A 10,715-nucleotide genomic window follows, 5' to 3' on the forward strand; every position below is an offset into this window, starting at 1 on the left:
AAAGCCTAAAAGAATACATGTCCATGAAAGCAGCCATTCAAAGAATACTTGAAACAATACAGAGAGCAGAGAAAGAAACAGCTGTACCCCAGGTACAACAAAAGAAAATAAATAAAGGTATAATTGAGGAAACACAAAATTAAACAAAGAAGTCAAAGAAAGAAAATAAACGAAGGTATAATCTAGGAAACACAAAATTACACAGAGGAAACAAAGATCAAAGTCCTAGAGAGAACTGGACTGGAGGGAGTATACCTCAACATAATTAAAGCTATATACAACAAACCCAAAGCCAACATCATTCTAAATGGAGAAAAACTGAAGCATTCCCATTAAAATCAGGAACCAGACAAGGATGTCTACTATCTCCACTCCTTTTCAACATAGTGCTTGAAACATTTACTAGAGCAATAAGTCAGGATAAGAAATTAAAAAGAGTACTAATTGGAAAAGAAGAGGTCAAAATATCACTTTTTGCAGATATGATATGATACTATACTTAAGAGGTCCCAAAAGTTCCAGCAGAAAACTCCTAGAACTGATTGACACTTTCAGTATAGTGGCAGGTTATGAAATCAATCCACAAAAATCAGTAGCCTTTCTGTATACTGCCCCCGCCTGCGGGGACCCTGTACAGGTAAAGCTTATATATGAATAAATCTGACCAAAGGCACCAAAGATTCTCTACAATGAAAATTTTAAATCATTAAAGAAAGAGTTTAAGGAAGACACCAGGACATGGAAGGAACTCCCATGTTCATGGATTAGAAGAATTAATATTTTGAAAATGACCACCCTATAGAGTCAGTGAAATCCCAATCAAAATCCCCATGACATACTTCACAGAATTAGAAAAATCCATGCCTAAATTCATATGGAGGCATAAAAGAACCTGAATAGCCAAAGTAACCCTTAAGCACAAAGAGCAATGCTGGGGGGATTACTAACCAGATCTCAAAGTATACTACAAAGCTATAATCATATCTTCTGGCACAAAAACAGACACATAGATCAATGGAACGTTATTGAAGATCCAAACCTGAGTACATACAGTTTCAGCCACCTGATATTTGACAAAGTTGCCAAGAACACACAATAGAGGAAAGACAGCATCTTCAACAAATGGTTCTGTAAAAACTGGATCTCCACCTGTAGAAGAATGAAACTAGATCCTTATCTTTCACCTTGCACAAAAGTCAACTCCAAATGGATCAAAGACCTCAGTGTGAAACTGGAAAGCATGAAACTATTAGAAGAAAATATTGGCAGCAACTTACAAGATCCAGATGTAGGAAAGGATTTTCTAAATCAAACAGAAGTTGCTCTGGAATTAAGGTCAGCAATCAATAATGGAACCTCATTAAACTAAAATCCTCCTGCACAGCAAAAGAAACAATCAAAATAATTAAGAGATAACCCATAGAATGGGGAAAAAATCTTCACCAGTGACACATCTGACAGAGGTTTAACATCCAGAATATATAAAGAACTCAAAAAACAAAGAAGCAAGAAAACAATTGACCCAATTAAAAGATGGGCTAAAGATGTCAACAGAGAGTTCTTAAAGGACGAAATAAAGATGGCTAATAAACATCTCAAAAATTATTGAACATCATTAGTAATTAGGGAAATGCAAATCAAAACCACCCAAAGGTATCATCTTACTCCATTCAGACTGGCTAGGATCAAGAGAACAAATGATATCAAATGCTTGTGAGGATGTGGAGAAAGGAGAATGCTCATTCACTGCTGGTGGGATTGCAAACTCATGCAGCCTCTATGAAAAACAGTGTAAAGAACTCAAAAAACTACAAATGAACCTACCATATGACCCAGTTATACCACTCTTTGACATATACTCAGAGGACTCAACCTATTGTAGAGACAGTTGTACAACCATGTTTGTTGCTGCTCTTTTCACAATAGCTAAGAGATAGAAACAACCTAAGTGACCCTCAACTGACAAGTGGTTAACAAAAATGTGGTATATTTACACAATGGAGTTCTATTTAGCAGTAAAGAAAGATGAAATAATGAAATTTGCAGGTAAATGGATGGATCTAGAAACTTATACTAAGTGAAGTATCACAGACTCAGAAAAACAAAGAACATATGTTCTCCCTCATATGTAGCTCCTAGCACCAAATCATTTTAAATTCTAGGTCCTTTTAATAAGATGATGCTATACAGCAGTCCTTTATGCATGAAATAACTACCATCATCATGACTTCAGCTGAGCCTGATTGCTAAACATCATCACAATTGGGCTTGTTGACAGTTGTGCTCATTCATTAAAGAAGGGGCAAGCAGTGTCACTGGACCTTTACTGGAGTATCCAGCCACTCTTCCTAGTATGTAATTTGACCCTAATCACACATGGCTTCCTGGATTTGGGGAGAGCTAAATTATGCAATCTACAGAAGGCTAGGATGAGAAAACATGACCCATGTTGGGTAAAGGCTATCCAGTGTGTAAACCCTCAGGTCATACATACACCTCAGCAACCCCTCAGTTATCTCAAAGCCTTTGAGAGGGAACTGATACTGATTCTAACTACTCCAACAGCTATCAAAATACCTGAAAGCAAATCCTGAATCCATCATTCTAGAACCCAGCCTTGGAAGACAAAAGAAAAATGGGGAAGAACTCAATAGAGGGATGGTTTTGGAAGCCCTTGTCAAGAAATTCCAATGGACTCTCATATGAACATATGAAAATTGCCCTGTTCTGACTTTTTTTCTATTTCCCTGCCTAGAACTTGTAATGCTAATTACTCTTGCCTTTAGTTCTTCACATCTCCTATTCACGATTCAAGGATGTTCTTTTCCCCTTAGAGATAAGAGTTATGCAATTCAGGAGTCTTTTAGATAGACCCACTGAAGGGGTACTCCATTTGGCTCACCCTGTGTCCCTGTTCAGCATGGAAGAAGCCATAGTGGTCTTCGTCCCTATTCCCTATTGGCAATTTGGGTAACCCCTTCAGAGGATGGTGTGATAAGAATAGGAGGTAGGAATTGACTAGGCAGTTAGGGTAAAAAGACCCCAAAGAAACGTAGCCAGTTTCTTGGCTAAAACTCAAAATGTCTTTGGGACTGTTGGCAACATACTCTCTTCCGAAGGCCCAAATGTCAAAAGTAATTGGGAGCTTGAATCTAATCCTTCAAAGATTTTAGAGTTACCTCTTCAGAGGGGGGTGGTGTCAGAAGAGCCAAAAGCTCCATTAAAATAAATAAATGAGCCGGTGGCACACACCTTTAATCCCAGCACTAGGGAGGCAGAGGCAGGCGGATCTCTGTGAGTTCAAGGCCAGCCTGGACTACATAGTTAGTTCCAAGACAGCTGAGGCTACAGGGAGACCTTGTTTCAAAAAGATGAAATAAACAAACAAATAAATAAATAAACAAAGGCTGTTTATTTGGGTTTGAGTAAATGTGAAATGCCCTGATTCCACATGCACATGTTTGAACATTTGTTCCCCAGCTGGTGCAGCTGTTTTGGGACACTGGGTTTTTCGGAATAGTGCCTAGCTGGAGGAGGTAAGTATTTATGATTTTTATAGCATATAACTGTTTCCTGTCCTGTCTCTACTACCTGTTTGGCACTATCTAAGATATGTCTGGTGCCTTTTAAGAGAGGTGTCTACAGATGCTGTCCTTTTCGTTGTGATAAGATGAATACCACCAAATTGTGAAAGAAAATAAGTCCTTCCTTCCTAAGTTGCTTTTGTTAGGTATTAGTGTCACAACTAAAAGAAAAATAATAATACAGTTCTCACAGAATTAAAAGCAGAACTTCCAGAAATGAGTATGCCTGAACAAAAGAAATGAAATCAGATATCAACAATATATCAGCACTTTCAAAATTATCATAATACTATTTGTAATAGCCAAGAAATGGAGGCAATCAGTGTGTCCACTGACTGATAAATGGAAAAAGAAAATGTTGTATGTATGTCCAGTGGTAAACTTTTAAGCTGTATAATGGACTGAGTCCTATCATTCGCAGAAGTATGGCAGGAAATGGAATTCATTGTGCAAAGTTACATAATGATGGCTCAGAAAGGGGATGAAAAACACATAATCTCTTTCATAAGTGGAACAGTAAATAGAACTCATAAAAGCCCAAAGTAGGATGGTGATGACCAAATGCTGGGGATTGTATAGGTGAGATAGTAATAATATAAGATTGATTAATGGGTGGCAAATTATAGCAAATAGGGGTAATGAGCTCTGATGTTTTACTATGTAATAATGTAACTGTCGATAATGACAATATATTTCATATTTTCAAAAGCTTCAACATATTTCTAAGTTTTTCCCACAGAAATGGTAAGAGTTGGAGAGGAAACAAAACTTTAACTTGATTTGATCAATAAACAGCACAGACATATATTGAAATACCACATAACAGAACAAAAACTTATAATTTTATTGTAAAATTGATAAGTTGCAAGTAAACAAATTCAAAATGCAAAATATTAATATTCAATGGTAATTAAGCTGTTGATTTAAACAAATATTCTTTTTATTTTATTTTCAATTTTTTCTTTTCTTTTTTTTATTTTTTAATTTTATGTGTACAAGTGTATTGCCTGCATGTATGTGAGTGCACCTGTGTTGTGCAATGCCACGGAGGTCAGAAGAGGGCTTCGGATTCCCCTGGAACTGGAGTTAAGGATGGTTCATAGCCGCCATGTGAGTGCTGGGAATCAAACCCGGGTCCTCTGCAAGAGCAGTCAGTGCTCTTAACCGCTGAGCAATTTCTTCAGTCCCTCTTTTAATTTTTAAATTGAATTTTTGTTGCTTTTTCATATGATACAGTTTGATGGTATTTAGATCCCCTCATTGTACCTGCCCAATCTAATATGTTTTCATTCATATATATGAAACATATATATTTATATATATACATATTTATATATACATGAAAGATAGCCATAGAGAATGATTTGTACCCCCAAATGTCTTCAGTGTGCGCCCATTCCCCACCAAGATTCCCATCCTTGTAAAACATTCACTTTCCCCCTCTCAACAACCATCAGTTGCCAATGGTTTCTTAGGTTGGGTTGGGATTTTCCTACTCATTTCCTTATGTCTATGGTTCAGCTTTGTCTGGTTTGAGCTTTCTGAGGGCTTGTGCATGCTGTCATCATTGTTGTGAGTTCACAGATTAAATGACCAGCTGTCTGGAAGACTCTGTTTTCTTGTGGTTACCCACCCCCTCTGGATATTACAAGCTTCCTGTCTCCTCTTTCACAGATTCCTGAGCCTTGGGAGGCATGGATTTGAAATAGTTGTCCTAATAAGAGATAAGCAATCTGCTGCCTTTTGCTCTCTGCACATTGGCCAATTGTGAGTTTCAGTGTTAATCACTATGTGCTGTATAAGGAAATTTCTCTGGTGAGAATTAAGAGATGCATTCACTCTATGTGTTGAGGTCACATTAACAATTATTCACTTAGGGTTAAGCATATCACAGTCAAGTATTCTCTGCATTTAACCAGCTCTGGAACTCTAATAGTCTCCATTTGTTGCAAAAAGAAGCTTCTTTGATGAGAGGTGAGAGGTACACTTGCCTGTATATGCGAGGACACATATTTAAAATAAACTAAGAAATTACTTTCATCCGGGAGTGTGTCAAAAGTAGGTTTTCCTCCAGGATTTATCACCTCTCCAGTCATGTGTATTTGGCTATGTTTACAGTACCACACATGAGCTTCTTCCCATTGAGAGGGCCTTAAAATACTAATTAGACAACTGTGGATTATTCCCAAGATACAAGTACCACTACTGGGCAAGTCATTGTCATTTATTAGGCTTTACAGCTGGGTAGGACCATTGATTGTTTTTCCACCTTGGCAGGTTGCAAAATATCCTCTGATACCCTGAGAGTTTTTTGAGATGGTTTATAACAAAATTATCGTTCCCCATAAATCAAGAAACAATAATAGAATTGCAAGATGAAAGAAAATGGTATCAAAACATACCACTACATAAAGTTAGCATATAAAAATGGAAAACATTTTGATAGGAAGAAAGGAAAAAAAGGATCTACAGAACTTCATACATTTTATTTACTTGGTTAATTGTAATTACTATGTAATTAGATACAGATTGATTAATGTATGTTATTAAAAGGCAGGAGAAGGATAAATGTATGCACAAATTCTAATTATGTTTTGCCAATAAGAGTGAGCCCCAGGATAAATTTATGGCCAAAGGCTAGAAATGATGTAATAAGAAAATATTTATGTGAATGAAAATCAAAAGAGAATATAAGCTATAATTATATAGGTAAGTCATAACAACTGAAGACAAAAATATCATATAAAGAAAAATGTGTCAGTCAAGATCTTGTATTGGGGGATGGAAAGATGATTTAGCTCTTAAGAGTACACAGTGTTCTTGCAGAAGACCCAAGTTCAGTTCCCAGCACTGATGTTAGGAGGCTCACAACAGCCTATAACTCCAGCTCCAAGGGAGGGTTCGTTTCAGCCTCCAGGGGCACCTACACTCATGTGCATATTCATACACACACACACACACACACACACACACACACACACACACACACTTTAAAATGAAATAAAATCTTTTCTATAATTTTTTTTCAGTTTCATGCATGAGTACTGTATGTGCATGACTTCTACCCCCTCTTCTCCTCCTCCAGCTCCTCCCAGTTCCCCCCATTCTCTCTCATGATCCTGCTAACCTCTTCTTTAATAACACATATATGTGTGTATATCTGTATGTATGTATGTATGTATGTATGTATGTATTAGTTGTAAATATATATGCATCCTATATCCAAGCCCCTAGATAGTATACAAACAACTATTAACTAATGTGAAGGTAAACATAGACAGAACTATGATAATAGTAGGAGACAGCAATGTATGTAATGCTGTATAGATAATTCAGATAGACTATCAGTGACATGAACTTGGACTGCTTCAACCAATTTAATTTAACATACATAGATTAGCCCATCTAGTAATAGCAGTATACACATTGCTCTTCAGGTCCCAAAGAATATTGTAAATTAGGAAGCAAAGAAAACTTTTTTGTGCATTTGACTGAATTTTTATTTCATACAAAACACCTTAATCTTTATACCTCCTTCCCCATTTGTACCCTCCCATACCCCCCACCATATTTCATGCATTCTGTTATGTTAAGGCCTATCCAGTCAAGTTAGTGTACCCAGACACCCCTCAGTGCAAGTTCATCCATTGGGTCTAGTCAGCCTATCTAGAGTCACTCCCTTAAAGATCAGCATTTCCTCAGGCAGCAGTGAGCAGTTGCCAATAGTTTGTCTAAGACTGGGGACTGCTGTCCATTTCCACAGTTCTGTGCTGGGTTTTTGTCTGCTCGAGTTTGCATGGGTCTTGTGCATGCTGACACCATTGCTGTGGTTCATATGAGCAAAGTCCCAGGAGCCTGTAAGACTCTTTCACAGTTGAAGTCTCTAGTCTTCACTGTCTGGTTTTGAGACATAAAGTCTTACACCAGTCATTCCCTTCCTTGCAATGTGAGCCTCTCTTATCTTGTCTATGAATGGACACACTTTACAATTCTTAGTTCTTACTGAAAGGACTCTTAAGATTGATACCTTTTCTTGATGTTATGAAGCTAAGCCAAATGCAAGGAGCTTTCTGTGTGTTTTCTCCATGGTGTTGTCAGAAACTCCCTTGTTTTAAGTCTGCACTGATCTTACAAAGTCAAGCCATCTTTTTGTTTGAGACACCCACTATTTGAATACAGGGAGGAGTTACATTTAAGTAAATGGACTATCAAGAAAGGGGTGAGGTACATAGGGAGTTGGGGTGCCTTTGGGCCATGAGGACAGATCCACAAGTGATGCATCCCACCCACCATGGGTAAACACCCTGACTTAAGTCCCCCTTTCCTCCTTGGAATTCTCACATCTTGCAATCCGTCCTGATTACCTAAGTTTTCTAGGTGGGGCAGAGATAAATATGATTTTTTCGGCTTTGTTCAGCATGACTTTGTTCGGCATGACTGGGGGAACATCATTGTCATTTACCGTGCTCTTCTCCACACAGGAGAAATAAGCACCAGAGCCTTTCTTGGTTTTGATCTGCACAGCTTTGGTGGTGAGGTGATATATAGCATAAAACTATTCTTCTTACCAGCTTCCATGCATCTACTCACAGATTTTTTTCTCTCCACTGGGGAATCTATCTATAAGTTCTTTATCAGGTTCCAAATACCCACTAAAGACTCCTGTCTGAAAGAAACTATCTAAAATAATGGTTTATTGAGAGAATGACACTTTATCATTTTTCTCATGTTCTATACTCTGCTTTTTATGTGAAGAAGGATTTTGATGGATTAAGAAAATTGCTCCAAATCACATCATAGAGATGAGGTGAGTCATGACTGTAACAATTTCATTTAACTTAAGAGGCCATGTTAACCTGATGGGCATGCTGTCCTTCTTAAACCCGGGCTCAGCCCGTTGTTGAACAGTCCCAGTTTCACCACAGGGATCCTCAGCAATAGTTGGGAAATTGTTGAAGAGTTTTTGTTTCACTCCTGCACAAACTGACTTCATTGCATTTCATAATATTACTCTCATGAATATAAAAGTACCTGGCATACAGTTTTCTGGGTAGAAAGGATAAGTTAGATACATACCTTTAGTAAATTTCTGGCATAAGCTAAGCATTCAGTAAATGATAGCTGTTGATATTCTAGTTTTCCTTGCAGAACCAATAGTAATGGCTTTTGCATACATGCAATTGAGGGTAATTTTCTTTAATTATTTAATTTCTTTAATTCTTAATTCTAAAGAATAAGTGTAATTGTTACCTTTCATTATGAACACTTTTCAGGTTTGTTTTTTTAAAGTTCTTGTGTTTAAACTTGGATTATGCTTCCAATTTCAAGAGTTATACTCATTAGTACTATTGAATATTAAATATACTTGCAAACAGATATATGAATTATACAATATTGTTAATCATAAAGCATTAATTTTGCCAAAAATAACATTAGGAGTTACTGTCTTCTGTAGTCAATATTTAATATACGTACATCCTCCTTAAAGACAAGATTATTGGCCCAGCAAGACAGTTCAGAGGGTAAAGATACTTGCCACTTTGTCTGACAACCTGAATTCAGTATTTAGAACTCACATAGTGGAAGGAGAGAATCATTCAGCTCCTTCAAGTTATCCTATGATTTCCACGGGGCAGCCCTAGATGCACAAGTGCACACACACACACACACACACACACACACACATAAATGAATAAATAATTGATAAATGTAGATTTTAACGTGAGATTATTTTCTTAAGATAAGTGTATCTTTTAATTGTCATATATGAACTGCATTAGAGTCTCAGAAATTTGGGTTACCTATTTCTACAAATGTGTAAAATATAATACCACAGTTTTCTCAACTTCATTTGGTTCAAATTCTAGACGCTATCACTGTTCTTCTCTAAACACTCACTGTTTCTTGAATTGAATTAGGGAAATCAATATGTACATTTCTGAATTTGGGGTGTGTTTGGATTTTTTCTTCTTTTTTTCTTTTTTTAAGTAATCTTGTAAGAACTGGCAATCAAACATTAGCAATCATGTAGGTTCTGTGCCCTTGTTTGAAAAACACCAAATAGAGTATCAGAAACCAAAGAAAATTTACACCAATAAGTTGAAAAAGTATTTTTAGTCATTGGTATTAAAATGGCAGTGGTAGAGAGGGGATGTGGGAGATGACAGTTTAGAAATCTCCAGTAATATTTGATAGGTAGGGATAAACATTGCATATCTACACTTTTTTATTTTTTATTTTTTAAATATTTTATTACTATTATTTTATGTGAATGAGTGAGTTGTATGGCCTGCATGCATGTGAGGGCACTCATGTCATGCAATGCCGGGGAGGTCAGAAGAGGGCTTCAGATTCCTCTGGACCTGGAGTTAAGGATAGCTTGCAGCTGCTATGTGGATGCCGGGAATTGAACCCGGGTCCTCTACAAGAGCAGTCAGTGTTCTTAACTGATGAGCCATCTCTCCAGCTCTTCACTTTTTATTCTTTATAAATTATTCTAAGGATGCCAGGCTTGGTGGTGCACGCCTTTAATCCCAGCACTCAGGAGGCAGAGGCAGGTGGATCTCTGTGAGTTCAAGGCCAGCCTGGTCTACACAGTGAGTTCCAGGACAGCTAGGGCTACAGGGAGACCCTGTCTCAAAAAAAATTATTCTAAGGTATTCATCCACACCAATACTTCTACTGACTTCTGAGAATTATATTACATGGGCAAAATACAGGATTGCTAAATCTGTTTTGAAAATTGTTCAAAAGAAACAAATTTCAATATGCTAAACTTTTAAGAACAATTTATCTTAATCTACAGAAAGAAACTTTGACTCTTCAGGACAGCCTTCACTGGTTTTGAGTTATAATCAGCTTACTTTATGACTTGCTTCTGTTGTTTTTAAAAGCCACTTAACTTTCTTCCTGGTTTTTAATGTAGGCTTCCAAATCTCCAAACCAATCCTATCCACAGCTGTTTCTGGGCTGGGTTTTTAAATATCTGCAACAGAATCTTGAGGCCTTTCCTTTTTTGTAAATTTGTGTGAACTCGATTATCTTTTGTGTGGGAAAGCAAAACGGATGGTTTTATTGATCCTTTTATTAACAGACACGAGACAACATTTTTCTCAACATTTGTACAGTTCA

This window comes from Nannospalax galili, unplaced genomic scaffold (assembly GCF_000622305.1).
Source record: "Nannospalax galili isolate Female #2095 unplaced genomic scaffold, S.galili_v1.0 scaffold100, whole genome shotgun sequence".
In the NCBI taxonomy this organism is placed as follows: Eukaryota; Metazoa; Chordata; class Mammalia; order Rodentia; family Spalacidae; genus Nannospalax; species Nannospalax galili.